The sequence below is a fragment of the Schistocerca serialis genome, chromosome 6 (genome assembly GCF_023864345.2).
Source record: "Schistocerca serialis cubense isolate TAMUIC-IGC-003099 chromosome 6, iqSchSeri2.2, whole genome shotgun sequence".
In the NCBI taxonomy this organism is placed as follows: Eukaryota; Metazoa; Arthropoda; class Insecta; order Orthoptera; family Acrididae; genus Schistocerca; species Schistocerca serialis.
The window spans coordinates 132,474,126-132,494,726 of record NC_064643.1 but is presented as its reverse complement, the minus strand read 5'-3'; the positions used below and the strand labels follow the sequence as shown (position 1 = coordinate 132,494,726).

General features: G+C 42.5%; 1 protein-coding gene across 1 annotated transcript in view; it reads right to left on the bottom strand.

The window, feature by feature from the left end:
* Nucleotides 1-9,053, bottom strand: part of LOC126484357 (methyl farnesoate epoxidase-like) — a 204,519-nt gene extending 195,466 nt beyond the window's left edge. The window contains exon 1 of the mRNA XM_050107827.1: nt 8,939-9,053. The gene's annotated coding sequence lies outside the window, so the exon portion shown is untranslated. The remainder of the gene's footprint in view (nt 1-8,938) is intronic.
* Nucleotides 9,054-20,601: the final 11,548 nt, after the last annotated feature.

Below are 20,601 nucleotides of genomic sequence, written 5' to 3'. Positions count from 1 at the left end.
GCTTCCCAACCGATTTTGAAGAAAGTATGCTGCTAAAGAATCTGATTTTTGTACACGTGGTAGTGCAACATCTTAGCTTCGTATTGAATCATTTATCTTTCCATATTTCTTAACAGTCATTGTGAAATGATGCTATTTGTCAACGTTGTGCACTTGATTTACAAATCTTGTAGTGAAAAAGTTATGTAGCGGTTAGCTTACTGTTAGATCCGTTTTAGACCATACATTGTTGGGAATGAAATGTAGCTAAAAGTACCAAAAAGTTTTTGAAATGATACTGGTCTCAAGTAATGCGAGCTATTCAGTGGCGTCAGTGCCGCGTCCGCAAGCCACGGAGTTCGCGCGGTTACAGCTTGGTTTAGTGTAGTCATATAATGCAGCACAGAAAAAATCTAATTACTAGTGATCAGCGCAGACCTGGTGCCGGTCCCTCTTATTATTTTAATGGTCTCATTGTCTAGATAAATCCAAATGTATAAGAATTTTTCCCTCGGCTACTGGACAATTCATCTGCTGTGCTTTTATAATTGGCCACACGTTGCATCACAAAAGACAAACAATTATTTGTCATCAACATCCTACAATTAGTATGATGTACATTTCGTATTTCGAACTAAAAGATAACTGAAGCGCAATTCTGTAGTCTCGTTGTCTACTTTGACAGAAAAAATAATGGAGAGTTAATGAAACTACTGTAGATCGGCACAGATGTGCGTGTCATTGTTCTTCATTGTTTTTTTTTTTCTTCCTTGGCGGGGTGGGCTGCACTGTCAAGGTAATCCCCACTCTTTGGCTAAATGGCTGGCCGGAGGCCAAATAAATAAATTTAAAAAGATCCCCACCCTTCGACAGCTGACAAGCAAGTCAGTAGAAAACGCAGCTGCAGTCAACAGTTGCTCGCCTTTAGCTAGTCTGTGCTGTCGTGTAGAACAATGTCTTCACTCTTTTATTGGTATTGTTTTGACTCTGCAGTAACTCGTCGAGTTTTGAAGTACAGAAGAACTAGGAGGTTATGGATTCATCCTATGAATAGCGACAGACATTTAGGAGAGTTTTTCTCTTTATATGAAGAACTTAACAACTATCCTGAAAAATTTTATTCAAATTACAGAATGAATCATAATACATTTCAGTATGTGCTGCAGAACATTCAAGACAAAATTTCTAAACAGAACACAAATTTTCGCAGAAGTATAACAGCAGAAGAAAAATTGTGTATAACGATAAGGTAAGATTCGTTAGTACACACTTTTTGGTTTGCAGTAGAACTTTGTACAGCATTCGCTACCTCCAGTTAATTGTAGTCATGCTTTTGTATTTTAAATTTCACAAACGCTAACCTCTGAGGGGAAGAGAGTTTATGGGACTCCTGAGAATCATTAGGAAGTAATTAGCTTCGTCATTTTGGGTAATGTCTTGCTGTGCCTTCAACGAAGAATCGCAGAAATACTCCTTCAGAATTTTCCAACTTTTTTCTTCTTTTTTCTTCATGATGCAGCGCTTGGCAGTGGTGATGGTTCATCATGTGGAGCCACTGATGACCTCACAGAATTCTTTTCATTACGTTGTAAGATAGACAGATTGATAGGCGAAGAGTTTTGAGATAATGCCCTTTGACTCAGTGGTTCTATCTCCACTGATAAGGAACTGCCACAGCATGACTTTACAATGCATTATCATCTGGTAGGGACACATTTCCGTCCCTCAGTGACACTCATATCTGTCTCCGTTTACAAGTAAATGCGAACTATTCAGTGGCGGCAATGCCGCGATTGCTGGCAAGCTATTGTTGTAAATGCATGTAAATACGGTAGGTTAAATAAATGAAATAAAAGTAATTTCGCATGTATCATCATAATAAACGTAATTTTTCCTCACTGATTGTGAAATGTGAGGTAACATCTTAAAATAAAAGACGTGTGCAGTCACACTTGTGATGAAAGCAGAAGGGAGACGTGTGATGCGTGTACTGCAGAAGCTGTAGTGCTGCTCCACAGGCTCGCGCCTGCGGTCGGCTCGCGCCGGTAATATTAAACACTCGGGATGTCGCCGGCTCGGCTCCGGGAGGCTCACGCCGTGTCGGCGCGGCCCGACCGCCAGTGTGAAAACTGCAATTCAAAACCATGTTTGATATCGAAGCGGGCGGCGGCCCAGCCAGGCTCGGCTCGGCCCGGCCGGCAGTGTGAACGCAGCCTTAGGTGGTAGCCTTTAAATCGGCCGCGGTCCGTTAGTATACGTCGGACCCGCGTGTCGCCACTATCAGTGATTGCAGACCGAGCGCCGCCACACGGCAGGTCTAGAGAGACTTCCTAGCACTCGCCCCAGTTGTACAACCGACTTTGCAACCGATGGTTCACTGTCTACATACGTTCTCATTTGCAGAGACGACAGTTTAGCACAGCCTAGCAAGGCACCATATTCAGTTACTATAATCTGAACAGATAATATTGTGAATCATGTACCGTCAAGAGCGACGTTCATCATTAATGGATTGAAGTTAAGTATCAAACTAATTACGTCCGCTTCTGAATTCTAATTCCTTGTCATGCTCCAGACCTCACGTCAGTGTAGTCCTTCCCTCCTCACGCCAGCCTGCGTGAGCTAAAACGCGTGCATTTCGGCCTCCACTAGTAAAACGGTGTTGGCTCTTCTGCCAACACAACACATTATGTTCGCACTCGATTCCATAACTGCAGCAAAGTGACGTCTGACGAAAGGCTTTTGTAGATTTCCTGCACGCTGTGGACAACAAGAGCCGGTAGTGGAAGATATGGCTACCTCGCCACGATCAGCAGATTCCAATACCACAGTCTGCCTCTCTCGCAGACAGGAGGACCTGGACGTCATTCCTTCGCACCAGCATCACGACATTAGCGTTCCTGACATTCCGGCGGACTGAATAGGGCCTACGTGGACGTAAGGCCAATATCGTCCAACTTCAGATATACACGGCAGCTGTCGTCGCGGTACGACGGATGACGAAGAAGGGTGGTGAGCAGGAGGGGACAGAGCACTTCCCAAGTCGGCGTGTGTAAGTTCAATACACGCGCCGCGGTACAGCCGTGCAGCAGTCGGCTGCAACGAAGGTGAGCTGTGTCAGCTGCCGTGAACGGGCTGAAGGCCGCTCGCCGGCCGTTGTGGCGGAGCGGTTCTAGGCGCGTCAGTCTGCAACCGCGCAACCGCTACGGCCGCAGGTTCGAATCCTGCCTCGGGCATGGATGTGTGTGATGTCCTTAGGTTAGTTAGGTTTAAGTAGTTCTAAGTTCTAGGGGACTGATGACCTCAGATGTTAAGTCCTGTAGTGCTCAGAGCCATTTTTTTGAAGGCCGCTCACGACGCGATTCCTCAGCGGGCAATGACAGGTGACGCAAACCACGAGTTAAGACGCTACTTGCATTTTTATGGAAATACATAACTAATTCTGAATATTCTTTCACTGCGCCTATCGGCGACCACAGGTCACTACCATACTTGCGAGGAAAACTGGCAAGGAGTGAATTGGCAGAGTGCCTCCCGACACAGAACCAACTCTACTTATGCCCTTCCAATAGTCGCCTCTTGCAATGTGCTCCGTTACGTGTGGGACATCGCAAAATAGTGTGGCGACCGAGAACCGTTCATGAGTATAAACCGATGTGTTTTACAATAGACACTCTGAAAAAAACCACACACCTTCAAATATTGGGTGTTCATTACATGTACTGTTACAATTGGTAGTAATTATTGTTTGACATGTTTCTACGATCAGTATCATCTGATTGGTGGAGTGCTCCATGCTTTACACACTATACTTGTGGGAAATATAGGTACAATAATACAAATAAAATGACTTTACTGACATGATGTATTGTTGTTGTGGTCTTCAGTCCAGAGATTGATTCGATGCAGCTCTCCATGCTACTCTATTCTGTGCAAGCCTCTTCATCTCCCAGTACCTACTGCAACCTACATCCTTCTGAATCTGTTTAGTGTATTCATCTCTTGGTCTCCCTCTCCGATTTTTACCTACCATGCTGCCCTCCAATACTAAATTGGTGATTCCTTGATGCCTCAGAATATGTCCTACCAAGCGATTCATTCTACTAGTCAAGTTGTGCCACAAACTCCTCTTCTCCCCAGTTCTATTCAATTCTTCATCATTAGTTATGTGATCTACCCATCTAATCTTCAGCATTCTTCTGTAGCACCACATTTCGAAAGCTTCTATTCTCTTCTTGTCCAAACTATTTATCGTCCAGGTTTCACTTCCATACGTGGCTACACTCCATACAAATATTTACAGAAACGACTTCCTGACACTTAAATCTGTATTCGATGTTAACAAATTTCTCTTTTTCAGAAACGCTTTCCTTGCCATTGCCAGTCTACATTTTATATCCTCTCTACTTCGACCATCATCAGTTATTTTGCTCCCCAAATAGCAAAACTCCTTTACTACTTTAAGTGTCTCATTTCGTAATCTAATTCCCTCAGCATCACCCGACTTAATTCGACTACATTCCATTATCCTCGTTTTGCTTTTGTTGATGTTCATCTTATATCCTCCTTTCAAGACACTGTCAATTCCGTTCAACTGCTCTTCCAAGTCCTTTGCTGTCTCTGACAGAATTACATTGTCATCGGCGAATCTCTGTTTCTATTTCTTCTCCGTGTATTTTAATACCTACTCGGAAATTTTCTTTTGTTTCCTTTACTCCTTGCTCAATATACAGATTGAATAACCTCGCGGATTGGCTACAACCCTGTCTTACTCCCTTCCCAACCACTGATTCCCTTTCGTGCTCCGTGACTCATATAACTGCCATCTGCTTTCTCTACAAATTATAAATACCTTTCGCTCCCAGTATTTTACCCCTGCCACCTTCAGAATTTGAAAGAGAGTATTCCAGTCAACATTGTTAAAAGCTTTCTCTAAGTCGACAAACGTTAGAAATGTAGGTTTGCCTTTCCTTAATCTATCTTCTATGATAAGTCGTAGGGTCAGTATTGCCTCACACGTTCCAACATTTCTACGTAATCCAGACTGATATTCCCCGAGATCGGCTTCTACCAGTTTTTCCATTCGTCTGTAAAGAATTCGTGTCAGTATTTTGCAGCCATGGCTTATTAAACTGATAGTTCGGTAATTTTCACATCTGTCGACACCTGCTTGCTTTGGGATTGGAATTATTAAATTCTTGAAGTCTGAGGGTATTCCGCCTATGTCATACATCTTGCTCACCAGATGGTAGAGTTTTGTTAGACCTGGCTCTTCCAAGGCTGTCAGTAGTTGCAATGGAATGTTGTCTACTCCCAGGGCCTTGTTTCGACTTAGGTCTTTCAGTGCTCTGTCAAACGCTTCACGCAGTATCATATCTCCTATTTCATCTTCATCTACACTCTCTTCCATTTCCATGATATTGTCCTCAAGAACGTCGCCCTTGTATAGACCCTCTATATACTCCTTCCACCTTTCTGCTTTGCCTTCTTTGCTTAGAACTGGGTTTCCATCTGAGCTCTTGATATTCACACAAGTGTTATGACGAAAATACCATGAACGCTATTTATATGAGAATAACTGGGAATAAATTGTAATTCTCTACGCAAAGAATAAACATTGTACCATAACATTTGCGAATAGTAAATTGTGCAATACATTCTGAAGTCTTCTTGGCAAAATACTAAACAAGAGCGGACGTATAGCAGAGAGTAGGCGCTTAATGTTAGCTCTGTTATGTACAGGTCTGTCTTGTAGGAAAGGTGAGCAATACATGTATTAAGCATTAATTTTGTGGTTGTGTAATAATAACACCCTCCATGTCAAATATTTTAACATTTTACTTAAAATTGCAGCAGCGAGGAATAACATCGCTGGCGCGCTTCAATACGCCGCTATTACGTGGCAGATTTAATTTTCTTTAAATTGTAAGACAGGCTGGCAGTTCTTCTGAAAGCAAATTATACATTCTGATTTTCAGAATATTAGTGAATGAATGTAACATAAGCTAAGTCAGTTTTCAGTTTCTTGATGAGTATTCTTGCAACAGGTTCTGGCCAGTACTTACGTAACGATAGAAATACTTTCATGAAGAATTTTATTCATTAACCTTATTCGAGGCCCTAAAGCATTAAATATAAGACAACAAAAAATTTTACGGCAAAGGTTTTGAACACGATTAACACAAGGAACAATTACATTTTTTTTTTTAGATTTGATATTGCTTATACGTCCCTCTATTAAGTACATGCATATACGTAACACATAAAATGTTACTTTGAAACGTGAAAATAAAAGGAATTAAGTATCTGATAATAGCAGAGGGAGAGTATACTGTGGCAGAGCGGGTAATGTTTTAGTCTCGTAATCACGATGTCACTCGTCGGATGCTCACTAGACGCATATTTTTTAAAGTTTTATTCGAATTTATATCCAACACCTAATTGAAATGTTAATTAACAATACTGGCGTGAATCGTAAGTTTGTTTACAAGTCTACAACTTGGAGAAGACATTTTCAAGAGATACTTAGCACTTGTTACGCATATGTGTGACTGAATGTCTAACGTACGTAGTACAAAGTAGGAGGTATGAGTGTAATGATTGGTCGATATGAGAAAGATGTTCATTCATTTGCTTCACAAGTTGTAACCAGCACCGCATTAATGTTAGTAGTTAAGAAGGAATGTTATTGGTATCTTCTATAATCGATATTAGAGTGTGCCGGCCGAAGTGGCCGTGCGGTTAAAGGCGCTGCAGTCTGGAACCGCAAGACCGCTACGGTCGCAGGTACGAATCCTGCCTCGGGCATGGATGTTTGTGATGTCCTTAGGTTAGTTAGGTTTAACTAGTTCTAAGTTCTAGGGGACTAATGACCTCAGCAGTTGAGTCCCATAGTGCTCAGAGCCATTTGAACCATTTTTTTGATATTAGAGTGTAACAAAATAGTCATAATTGTAATCACTGAAACAGTGTGGAGCCCTTTTGGTCTCTAGCTCTCAGAAAATTTCATTTTACCCCTCAGGCGTTAATTACACCCAGATTAAGAACGACTGCTCTGACTTGATGACATGCAGTACAGAACAGTAATCGGATTAAGAGCGTTCATACGTTGATGGTGGTGGTTAGTGTTTAACGTCCCGTCGACAACGAGGTCATTAGAGACGGAGCGCAAGCTCGGGTTAGGGAAGGATTGGGAAGGAAATCGGCCGTGCCCTTTCAAAGGAACCATCCCGGCATTTGCCTGAAACCATTTAGGGAAATCACGGAAAACCTAAAACAGGATGGCCGGAGACGGGATTGAACCGTCGTCCTCCCGAATGCGAGTCCAGTGTGCTAAGCACTGCGCCACCTCGCTCGGTCATACGTTGAAACTGGAGGAACGAAGTACGAGAAAGTACGGAGTTTACATAACGCGTCGATCAAATTTACGAGGTGTGATCAAAAAGTAACGGGGATTTTTCAGTTTCGCGGGTTTCATACATCCGATTTTCAAATTCTTTTGTCTTGTTGGTACAAATATTCCTGATGTATGTTTTCACTTCCAACTGTTTTGAATATTTACCTTATTGTTGACAGTCGAAACAGTTATACGTGTTTTCGACTGCTCGGTGAATATTTTCTTTTGAAGTAGATGGATCAAAAGACTTGCATTAAATTGTGCTTGAGAAATGTATTAAAGTGCAGCAGCGCACTCGAAATGGTGACTGGTTTTTGGCGAATCTGCTTCGTGTAATACAAGTGCTTACGAGTGATATAAACATTCCAAAGAGGTCTGAGAAGACGTTGAAGACGACGACCGCCCTTGACACCCTGACACATCAATTATTGGCGACAATGTGGAAGAAGTAAAGAAAATGGTTCTGGCAAATCGCCGAATCACCACCATAGAGGTTGCTGATGATGTCGACATATCCTTTGTCTCACGTCAAGCAGTTTTCCCAGATGTTTTGAGCGTCAGACGTGTAGCAGCAAAGTTTGTTCCGAAATTGTTGAGTTTAGATATCGCACAGGAATTGCTGAATGAAGTCGACAACTACACAGAACTTCTGAAGAAGGTTATAACAGGCGACGAAACGTGGGTATACGGGTATGACATCGAAACCTAGGCTCAATCGCCCCCCCCCCCCCCTTATGGAAACCGCCTGAAGAGCCAAGATCAAAATAAATACGACAAGTTCGTTCAGATGTGAATGTTCGTCTCACTGTTTTCTCCATTTACGATAGGATGGTGAATATGAGTTCCTGCGTTACGGTCTTACAGTCAATAAGGAATACTGCCTGGAAGTTCGCGTGAAGCAATCCGAAGAAAACGACTAGAATTGTGGTAAAACCATTCATGGAAATTGCATCATGATTATGCTCCCGGTCATACCTCAAGACTTGTTCGTGTCTCTCTTTTTTTTTTTTTTTTGGCAAAAAATAAAACCGTTGCATCAGCCACCGTGTTCGCCGCACATGGCCCCCGGCGACTTCTTACTATTCTCGAGCCTGAAAAGAACCATGAAAAGAAGTCGTTTTGCCGCCACTGATGAGATAAAAACGGAATCGATGAAGGAACTGAACACCATAATGAAAAGTGAGTTCCAGCAGGGCTTCCAAGATTGGAAAATCCCTGGTACAAGTGTATTATACTGAAGGAGTTTATCCTGAAGTGTACAATGATAGACAACGTGTGACAGAATTCAACCAATAAAAGAAGACTGGAGCGTGCCCTGTTGCCGTCACCGCAGCGTAAACAATGCCGGTCTGGCTGACCTTGTCGCCTAATCATTCGGAAGTAGTCAGATCACGCGCAGCTGATGCTGCGACACAGCTCACAAGGTCACCTTCATAGGCGGGAAAGGGTGCGTCCTCTGTTTCCGACAAGACGCGCATAACGTACGCGTTTCTCGCAATGAAACAGCGGCAAGCGCATGCGAGAAGCTGAAGCGTGACAAGTGTCATACAGGCTTTGGCTTACCTTCGACAGCGGAGGTCGTCAGTAGCGGCGTGACATCAGCGTCGGAGAGATGAAGCCTATGCGTGTTGTGCCGCCGTCCGGTGCGAGCGGCCACTGGGGACTCGTCTGTTATGTGAGCGCGAGAGGCTGGGGGTCGGTGGTGGGGAGCCCCGGACTCTGGAAGAGACGTGGACTGGTAGTAGCGGTCAGTTCCCCTTACCCCTACTCCTTACCCCCTCCTCCAGCTGTGAGAGGTCCTAGACAATCTGCGGCTGTGACTCAGCAGCTGCGAGCGTCCCGACCCGTTCACAAACATCACGGTGTCTGATGACACAGTGTGATGTTACATAAAAGCAAATGGTGCAACACCTTTAAAATGCGCACTGTGTGATGATGGAAATATTGGGCTGCAACACCATCTATTTGGAACAGCAACATTCATATCAGAGCACAGTAATAAGAACTATTGACGGTGGGAGGGTAACCGAATACCGTAGACCGGGTAAGTACACTGAATTTCAGATCAACCCAAACACTTTTTTATTCGCGCACTACAAATTGTTAGTGAAAAAATGCAATACGTCAGCCTTGTAGTAGGACATTATCGGTAAATAATGTGTTATACGAATAAAAAAGAGAATATTCTACAGCTAAAATTCTCGGAGCAAAAGAGCATTCTCTGAGAAAGTTCTCAATTCCGAACGAACAGGGCCATTGAGAGCGAGGACTGGCCCCATGGCAAGATACGTGATTGGTCCTCATCTAAAAACATAGCATCCCAATTTTATTGTTACTTTAAAAAAGGTTTGATGTGATTTAAACACAGCACATTTCGGGGAATATTGGGGATACACAAAAAATACCGCCTGAGATAGAATGTAGAATAAATGTAATTTCTTACTGAACACTACACATTTCTTTACAAATGCCATCGGTCCATGCACTACAGTGTGCAGTATCTGTAAAAAACTGGGTGCGAAAATGCGATATTTCAGGGAGTCATATCTCGGATTATATGATTACAGAAATAAGAGATCAACTGTTTTTGATAGCCCTTAGCCTAGCAACTATTCGTAAACTGGCATACTGGAGCTATCCTACACTACAGGGCTAAAATTTAAACATTACACATTTTCTCCAGCCCAGGCAAATTGAAAAAAAATGGTTTGTTCCTTTGCATTAGGTGTGGTCTAGAATGGACTTAAAGTGACTTATAAATGCAACATTGGTCATGTGCGATTCCTGAGAAAATCCTCGACTATTTGGGTACGAAAAGTATGAATTGTGAGGACGGCCACTTCTGCAGTTTCTTTTCGTGGCAGATCGTTGAAAATTTTACCATATGTTCTTAAGATAATATTCTCGGGGAACGTCGAAAGTTTTTTCGATATCATTATCCCTTACCAAGTTGTCATACTTACGTATTGAAATATGGTCTGACGCGTAAGTATAGTTTCATCTGACGTGGACACATGGCAAGGGTTCTAGGGTCAGCGGAGAGTTCTCAGGTCACCAAACTATGTTTTATTTAGCATTTTTCCACCAATAAAACTCTGTATAATGGGCACTTCACGCCTAGAAAAATATGCCCAAACTGGAGGAAATGATGGCCAAAAATTATGTGAAACTAGAAAGACTGGAAATTCAGTTAAATATTTCTAACATTTTTACACTTTTATGACACAAATCATAAGCCAGGCGTTTTCAAAGAATTGGAAACGATGAGCAAAGTATTGGGGGAAAAAACGTAAAACAAACGGCTGTTTATCAACCTTATTTATGCGTACTTATTTGTTGCTTGTATGTGTCAAAGTATATAAGTGTGTCAAGTATGTAAGTAAACTGTCAAAACTTTACTGATCTATAGAATTCGTTTTACATTAACTTCATACTGCTGTAGCAGGCAAAAGAAGCGAAACAACTGAAAAATGCCCCGTCGGAGTAGAAGAAGGCGAATAAGTTCCTTTCGAAAAGACTGACATAAAACTGGGAACCAGCTATCGCATTCCTCTTTAATCACCAAACGTTTTGACATGGAACATATTCACGCATTTTTGTGCTGAAAGAGAGTAGCAGAGAGACAGTGATGATGGAAGACGGGAGACACAGTGCCAATAGGAGAGAGAGAGAGAGACAGAGAGAGAGAGAAAGAGGAGAGTGATGGTAGGGTAGAGAAAGTGTCATTCAAAGAGAAAGGGAGGTGAGTGAAGGCAATAGCCTTGGGTGCCAAAGGGAGATATTAATGATCTTTCCCTTGTGGAGGACCACAGTCATGTAGAATTTTTTGAAACAAATTTCCGTCTATTGACTTAATTGGGCATTTATTTTACACAATAATGATTTCGGCTTTATAACCATTCTAGAGTGCATGCTGCAATTTTAAAATATGTCTGACCAGCCTGTGATATGTCATCGTAGAAAAAACATATTTCTGGTCGTATAGACCAGCTGTCGTTTTTCACTCTGCACAATGTCAGCCATATTATGCGTATTCGATATGTGCTCATATCCTGCAATACGACAACTCATCTACAAGACCAGAAATACGTTTTTTCGACGATGACAAGTCACAGAAGGGTAAGATACAAGTTTTAACACTTCAGTATGAACCTGAGAATGGTTATAAAGACGAAATCATGGCTGCGTAAAACAAATGGCCAAAAAAAAAAAAAAAAAAAAATGGTCGTATGGCGTTGCTGGGCGGGAGGCCCCATGCGGGGGAGTTCGGCTGCCGTATTGCAAGTGCTTTTTAGTTGACACCACTTCGATGACTTGGGGGCCAATGATGATGAAGGACACACAAGACCCAGTCCCCTGCCGGATATCGAACCCGGGCCCCCTGCGTGGTGGGCGGAAAGGCTACCGCTACGCTACGGAGGCGGACGCAAATGGACAATTAATAGTAACATGGCGGAAATTTCTAAAAAAAGAAGAGCACAGTGACAGGTAAAGAGAGAGGAGACATTGTAGACAAAAAAGAGAGATGAGTGGACACCATACACAGACCTTGGGGAGGGGGGAAAGGGGGGCTGGACCCTCCCAGACCGGCGAACATAGCACGTAGGTATGCCAGAGAGCGCATTTTAGACTGAAATTTTAAACACATGGGTATAGGGAAAAAAATAACTTGGATGCCCCAGAATTTTTGAGCTGCAGAGGTGTTGTGGAGACAATGGCAGTGGCAAAGAAACACAAAAGTGGCAAAGAAGACAAAAGGAGACAGTGCAAGTGAGAGCGGAGACAGAAACAGTGGGATATACTGTAAATCGATGGGAGAAAACTGAGACAGTAGGAGAGACACATAGACAGTGACAGGAAGATGCTGAGTATGAAAGCTTAACTACAAAGAGAGACTCGATAAAAGAATTTAGAATATTAACAGTCGTTCGTGGTGCCGTCGGCTGAATCAGAGAATGCGATACTTTAGACACTTGTATCATCGAGCCATAATTAACAGTAGTAAGTTCAGTTGGATATTGAATGCAATGTTGTCCTGTATTGCAGAACATGTGAACATTCAAGTTTCTAATTTTCTAATGTGGCAGAGGACAAGAACTTAAACATTACTTGTCAATAATACAGTGTTTGCCAATACTTTGTTTTTCCGTGCAAAAGCCAGTGCTTATCACTCAGATTTTAGATGCTTTTGCTTCAGCTGTTTTTCTTACCACGGAAAAAAAGAACTACTGAAGTTAGTATCTTCTGTGAAATTTTTTTCCTAGTTTCGGGCATTAAAATACGTAACATTGCTTTTTTTTTACGAAAACTAAGATTGACAGGATTCCTAATTACAGAACTGACACTGAAAACTAATTTTGCTGCTTCCAGTAGGTAATTTTTTTTCCAAGCACATTTTCTGCGTTCACATTTTCAGTTAGAATTAGAGCAAGTCTGCGTTATATACAAATTTAAGCAACATTTATGAATGTATTTGTAATTTTCGTTTTTATTTGATTATAATAATTTCATAGAAAGAAAACGTAGCATACCTAAATACGTGATGAGCCCCTGCAAGGCTATGATCTAAATTTCACACTCGTTTTGGAGTGAAGTACTTCCAACACTTTTATTCCCTTCCAGTCCAAGTACAAAACAATGCTTTACTGAATACTGTTTTATTACGCAAAGTGTTTAATTTCATGCCCTGCACTATTTCAGAAAACTAGTAATAGCTCTTATGATACATCTTGTATAATGTTCTATTAAAATCGAAATTATTTGGAATGTAGTAAAACGAAACATATTCGTAAACCATATCTCCTGTTTCCCATTGCGGCTTTGAAAGAACAAACACATCAGATGAATCATAGAGAAGTGTGCAAAGGTTAAATATGTCGATAAAGAATATCAGCGCTATGGTGCTTTCATGGAGTAGGAGGCTGAAAGAATAGTAATAAACTGGTTTGAAAAGTTAAGACGAAGACAGTTCCCAGCAGCCGAAGACCACCATAGCTAGGGAACTGGATGATAGCTCAACCAAACTAGGTAAGGGAGAAAACTGATACACTGACAAACTTGCAAGCTCGGCTTCAGATACTACTCAATAATGAATTACTGTACAACGCAAGTATGCTCTGTTTGATTTACTTTTTTAAATTAGTTTAACTTCCTTTTATATCTACATCTACATCTATATGGATACTCTGCAAATCACATTTAAGTGCCTGGCAGAGGGTTCATCGAACCACCTTTACAATTCTCTATTATTCCAATCTCGTATAGCGCGCGGGAAAACTGAACACCTATATCTTTCCGTACGAGCTCTGATTTCTCTTATTTTATCTTTGTGATCGTTCTTCCCTATGTAAGTCGGTGTCAATAAAAAATTTTTGGATTAGGAGGAGAAAGTTGGTGATTGGAATTTCGTGAGAAGAGTCCATCGCAACGAAAAACGCCTTTCTTTTAATGATGTCCATCCCAAATCCTGTATCATTTCTGTGATACTCTCTCCGACATTTCGCGATAATACAAAACGTGCTGCCTTTCTTTGAACTCAGTCAGTCCTATCTGGTAATGATTCCACACCGCGCAACAATATTCTAAAAGAGGACGGACAAGCGTAACGTAGGCAGTCTCCTTAGTAGGTCTGTTACATTTTCTAAGTGTCCTGCCAATGAAACGCAGTCTTTGGTTAGCCTTCTCCACAACATTTTCTGTGTGTTCCTGAAATTGTTCGTAGTTGTAATACCTAGATATTTAGTTGAATTTACGGCTTTTAGATTAGACTGATTTATCGTGTAATCAAAGTTTAACGTGTTCCTTTTAGCACTCATGTGGATGACCTCACACTTTTCGTTATTTAAGGTCAATGCCACTTTTCGCACCATTCCGATATTTCGTCTAAATTGTTTTGCAGTTTGTTTTGATCTTCTAATGACTTTATTAGTCGATAAACGACAGCGTCATGTGCAAACAACCGAAGACGGCTGCTCAAATTCTCTCTCAAATCGTTTATATAGATAAGGAACAGCAAAGGGCCTGTAACACTACCTTGGGGTACGCCAGAAATCACTTCTGTTTTACTCGATGACTTTCCGTCAGTTACAACGAACTGTGACCTCTCTGACAGAAAATCACAGATCCAGTCACATAACTGAGACCATATTCCATAAGCCGCTTGTGTGGTACAGTGTCAAAAGCCTTCCGGATATCCAGAAATACGGAATCGATCTGAAATCCCTTGTCAATAGCACTCAGCACTTCATGTGAATAATGAGCTAGTTGTGTTTCACAAGAACGATGTTTTCTTAGTCCATGTTGACTGTGTGTCAATAGACCGTTTTCTTCTACGTTCGAACACAATATATGTTCTAAAATCCTGCTGCATATCGACGTTAACGATATGAGCCTGTAATTTAGTGGATTACTCCTACTACCTTTCTTGAATATTGGTGTGACCTGTGCAACTTTCCAGTCTTTGGTTGCGGATCTTTCGTCGAGCGAACGGTTGTATATGACTGTTAAATATGGAGCTAATGCATCAGCATACTCCAAAAGGAACGTAACTGGTATTCAGTCTGGACCAGAAGTCTTACTTTTATTAAGTGATTTAAGTTGCTTCATTACTCTGAGGATATTTACTTCTACGTTACTCATATTGGCAGCTGTTCTCGATTCGAATTCTGGAATATTTACTTCGTCTTCTTTTGTGAAGGCATTTGGAAAGGCTGTGTTTAGTAACTCTGCTTTGGCAGCACTGTCTTCGACAGTATCTCCATTGCTATCGCGCAGAGAAGGCATTGATTGTTTCTTGCCGCTAACATGCTTCACATACGACCAGAATCGCTTTGGATTTTCTGCCAGGTTTCGAGACAAAGTTTCGTTGTGGAAACTGTTACAAGCTTCTCGCGTTGAAGTCCGCGCTAAATTTCGAGCTTCTGTAAAAGATCGCCAATCTTGGGGGTTTTGCGTCTGTTTAAATTTGGCATGTTTGTTTCGTTGATACTGCAACTGTTTCTAACCCATTTTGTGTACCAAGGAGGATCAGCTCCTCTTTAAAAGAAAAGGTTAAATATTATACTGATTTGTAAAAAGACGAAATGCTTGCTCCCAGTAATGCTGCAGTATGGAATGTTATGTCCCCTCTCTTTTCCTGGCGTGCCCATACATTTCTGTAAATAGATATCAGCGCACTGTCATGTAAACCGCCATTATTCATGCAACGGGTACCATATTATAACCTATTTCCCTACAACACTGTCAATGGCACTTTGCAAACCTTTCTTTCAGGAAATTTTTCATCTAAAATCTTCACTGTTTCGCTTTGGGTTCTCAAGTGAGGCATTAGATTGATAAAAATGACATAAATCTGTTCTCGGTTTCATCATGAAATCATTTCCTATTCTTAGTGCGCACCTCCGAAATTCAGAATCGATATTAATTGCACTGGCAACAATTTTAGATCAGGGGAACGGCGTCCCAGTTTTCGCAGAGATACTCTAAGTCACTTAATAAGCTCTCAGAGTGTCTTATCTCAACATCAGTGGCAGTATTTCGAGCTTGTAGTAATTTGCTTCTCTAGTCAACTGATGCCAACAGCATTAGCTAAATAGATGTCACGATGACCTGAATGATCTCACATAATCCAGAACAACTCGTACCACAGCACGTGTTTCAGTTCACAAATTTAACTTACTGAATACTGCAAAAGCAATGGCAAGCTTACCTAAGTATTGGTATTGGTATTGCAGCGCCAAACTGAGCAATGCAGAGAGTATCAGACGAGGAATACAAAAATCTTCAATACAGAATTTCCTGGCGTTGTGGACTGCTACTGAACAGGCTGTAAAAAAGTTGAATCTCTTCGAATAACGTATCAGCTTCGTGGCAACACTCAACTGCTTGTATTCCATGTATAGCTATGACAAGCACATGCTTATATAAGTATTATTCGTCTTAAGCAAAGCGCGACTTTGTAGCTATACTTTTGTCTGAGCCATCCCTGTTGGGGTAATTTGACGCAATGAGGCCAATTTCGTCATTTCACCCCACTTCAGTTTCCCACCGGTGGAAATAGGTAGCTAAATGAGATACGTTAATGTATATCTAATGGAAGTAAAAATAACAGAGAGCATCATTTTCATATGAATGGGGTCGTATGTTCAGATGCCGAGGACGCACACCAGGAAAACAGAAGGAGCTTCTCGGACGGCGGGTGCATTAAGAAACGCCGTCAACGCTGTCCGTAATAGAATTTCTATTACACAGAGCGTTACCCAGCACAACATACCAGAAGCAAAGATGTGTAACCCGTATATGGTGAATTCTGCGAGATAGCGTGGAATGGTACTGGTGTATTTCTTGTGCATTTTGTGTCATTCTGAATGCAGTGTGTGGGACAGTTCTGAAAACTATAACTGAGACTCAAGTCTGAAGAAGTTGCAATGAAATGAACACCCTTGGCTTCTTACAGTCGATGACATACGTCAACGGGGACAGATGAAAATGTGTGCCCCGACCGGGACTCGAACCCGGGCTTATATGGCAGACGCGCTATCCATCTGAGCCACCGAGGACACAGTGGATAGCGCGCCTGCAGGGATTTTCTATGGCACGCCTCCCGCGAAACCCACATTATCAACGTATTGTCCCGCACTACATTCGTAGTGCCCCCGCCCATTATACTCATTACTCGCGGCGCGTTGCCGATTCCCGTAAGAGTTCGGCCACTATGATATTCTCAGTCACAAATCTATCATAATGTTCCCGTGGAAAGAACTGTTTACCCTAAAGAGTAAATTGTATTATGCTTCAAGAATAAACGGCAGTGGCCGAGCGGTTGTAGGCGCTACAGTCTGGAACCGCGTGACCGCTACGATCGCAGGTTCGAATCCTGCCTCGGGCATGGTTGTGTGTGATGTCCTTAGGTTAGTTAGGTTTAAGTAGTTCTAAGTTCTAGGGGACTGATGACCTCAGCAGTTAAGTCCCATAGTGCTCAGAGCCATTTGAACCATTTGAATAAACGGCAAATAGATTTATGTACGAAATTCCATATTGCACAAGGTTCTAGACTTCCGAGATCTACTGCAGAATCAGAAGACGAAGTCTGAGCTTTTGCTACCCATGTCTATTAATGGTTTGTCGAATAATGGAATAACATTTTTAGCAGTCAATACTTTAAACTAATTTCAGTTTCGAAAAATATCCATACACCGGGTGATCAAAAAGTCAGAATAAATTTGAAAAATGAATAAATCACGGAATAATGTAGATAGAGAGGTACAAATTAACACACATGCTTAGAATGACAGGGTGTCTTATCAGAACCAAAAAAAATACAAAAGTGCAAAAAATGTCCGACAGATGGCGCTTCATCTGATCAGAATAGCAATAATCAGCATAACAAAGTAAGACAAAGCAAAGATGATGTTCTTTACAGGAAATGCTCAATATGTGCACCATCATTCCTCAACAATAGCTGTAGTCGAGGAATAATGTTGTGAACCGCACTGTAAAGCATGTCCGGAGTTATGGTGAGGCATTGGCGTTTGATGTTGTCTTCCAGCATCCCTAGAGATGTCGGTCGATCACGATACACTTGCGACTTCAGGTAACCCCAAAGCCAATAATCGCACGGACTGAGGTCTGGGGACCTGGGAAGCCAACCATGACGAAAGTGGCGGCTGAGCACACGATCATCACCAAGGACGCGCGCAAGAGAGCTTACACTCGTCTAGCAATATGGGGTGGTGCGCCATCCTGCATAAACATCGTACGTTCCAGCAGGTGTTTATCAAATGGTTCAAATGGCTCTGAGCACTATGGGACTGAAAATCTCAGGTCATCAGTCCCATAGAACTTAGAACTACTTAAACCTAACTAACCTAAGGACATCACACACATCCATGCCCGAGGCAGGATTCGAACCTGCGACCGTAGCGGTCGCGCGGTTCCTGACTGAAGCGCCTAGAACCGTTTATCAGCCAGGTTGGCGATGATGCGATTCTGTAACATATCGGCGTACCTTTCACCCGTCACGGTAGCAGTTACAAAACCAGAATCACGCATTTCCTCGAAGAAAAAAGGCCCGACAACGGTAGATGTGGTAATTCCAACACATACCGTGACTTTCTCGTCGTGCAGTGGAGTTTCCAAGACAGTTCTACGATTTACGGTAGCCCAAATTCTGCAGTTGCGGGCGTTGACAGACCCTCGGAGCGTGAAATGAGCTTCGTCGGCCCACAACACGTTACTCAACCAATCGTCATCTTCCGCCATCTTTTGAAACGCCCACACCGCAAATGCCCTCCGCTTCACTAAATCGCCAGGTAACAGTTCATAATGCCGATGGATTTTGCACGGATAGCATCGGAGGGTACGCCTCAGTGCCAACCAAACAGTAGTGTATGGAATGCCGGTGCGACGTGCGACTGCACGAGCGCTGGCTTCCCCGTGCATAGACGAACCTGCTGCAGACTCCATTTCTTCCTGAACTATCTCAGCAACATTACGCCTTGTGCTCGGTCGGCCACTACGGGGTCTATCGTCTGAACAACCCGTGGCTTCGAAAGTCGAAATCATTCTCGCCACAGATGCATTTGTCAACGGACCTTCACCCGTTCGAACCCCTTCCTATGACGATAAGATCGTAACGCTGAACTAGCACATACAGCATTCTGATAATACAGCTTCACTAAAAGCGCATTTTCAGGTAACGTCAACATACTGCGACTGCTGGCGCATCTGATTCTTTCTCTTATTACAGCTCCTTTTATACACGATTGTCATGCGCAGTCACTGACGTTTTGCTGTCCAGCGCCATCTGTCGGACATTTTGTGAACTTCGTTTTTTTTTGTTCTAATAAAATCCCATGTCATTCCAAGCATGTGTGTAAATTTTTACCTCTATCTACATTATTCCGTGGTTTATTAAGTTTTCAAATTTATACTGACTTTTTGATCATCCGGTACTTAGAAAACTATACACAGGATACAGTTACGAAACAATGCAGCTGTATAGTGATAGGAGAGGAATTACTATTACCAAATTCTGAATTGAACAAAAGTGTGGGTCACAAACCGAAAAGGAGTGAGAAATCGGATCCTCCTCCTCTGTCAGGAACGCTGGAACAAAGCCGAAAACTGATGTTAACCAAAAACTCATCGCCTGACACAGAATCTCCTCTAGGCGCTGCAGTCTGGAACCGCGCGACCGCTACTGTCGCAGGTCCGAATCCTGCCTCGGGCATGGATGTGTGTGATGTCCTTAGGTTAGTTAGGTTTACCTAGTCCTAGGTTCTACGGGACTGATGACCCAGAAGTTAAGTCCCATAGTGCTCAGAGCCATTTGAACCACTTTTTAACAGAATCTCCGTTTACGGCTCCGGATAATTTTACACACGCACTATTAACTTTGAAATGATAAAAACTACAGTTCGAATTGGAATTTTTCGACAAATAATGCATAAAATTATTCAGGAGAGATCAAATATTAAGAGATAATAATCCGAAAATGTCACTTTTTGACCAATTCCGCCATACGTACTCCCCTTAACGAGCAAAAACAGCGGCGTTTGCGTATAGTTATCAGTGCCAACAGGTAAGCAACACTGAGTGAAATAACCACGGAAATCAGTGTAGGACGTACGATGGACGCGTCTGTTAGGGCAGTGCGGCGGCATTTGGCATGAATGGGCTGTGGCAGCAGGCGACCGACGACAGTGCCTTTGCTAACAGCAGGACATCGCCTACAACTCCTCTCCTGGGCTCCTGACCATATCGGTTGGACGCCAGACGACTGGAAATCCGTGGTCTCCCAGAGGAGTCTCGATTTCAGTTGGTAAGACCTGATTGTAGGGTTCGAGTGTGGCGCAGACCTCACGAAGCCACGGGCCCATGATGTCAATAAGTAACTGTGCAAGCTGGCGGTGGTTGCACAATGGTGTGGACTGCGGCTTAACCGATCATTGACTGGAAATGTTTATGTTACAATACGTGGAGACCATTTGCAGACATTCATCGACTTGATGTCCCCAAACAACGTGGTAATTTTATGGATGTCATTGCGCCCTGTCAACGGCCCGCAGTTGTTCGCGATTGGTTTGAAGAACATTCTGGACAATTCGAGCCAATGATTTGGCCAGCCGTATCGCCCGACGTGAAGTCCATCGAACATATATGGGACGTAATCGAGAGGTCAGTTCATACACAAAACCCTGCACCGGCAACACTTTCGCAATTATGGA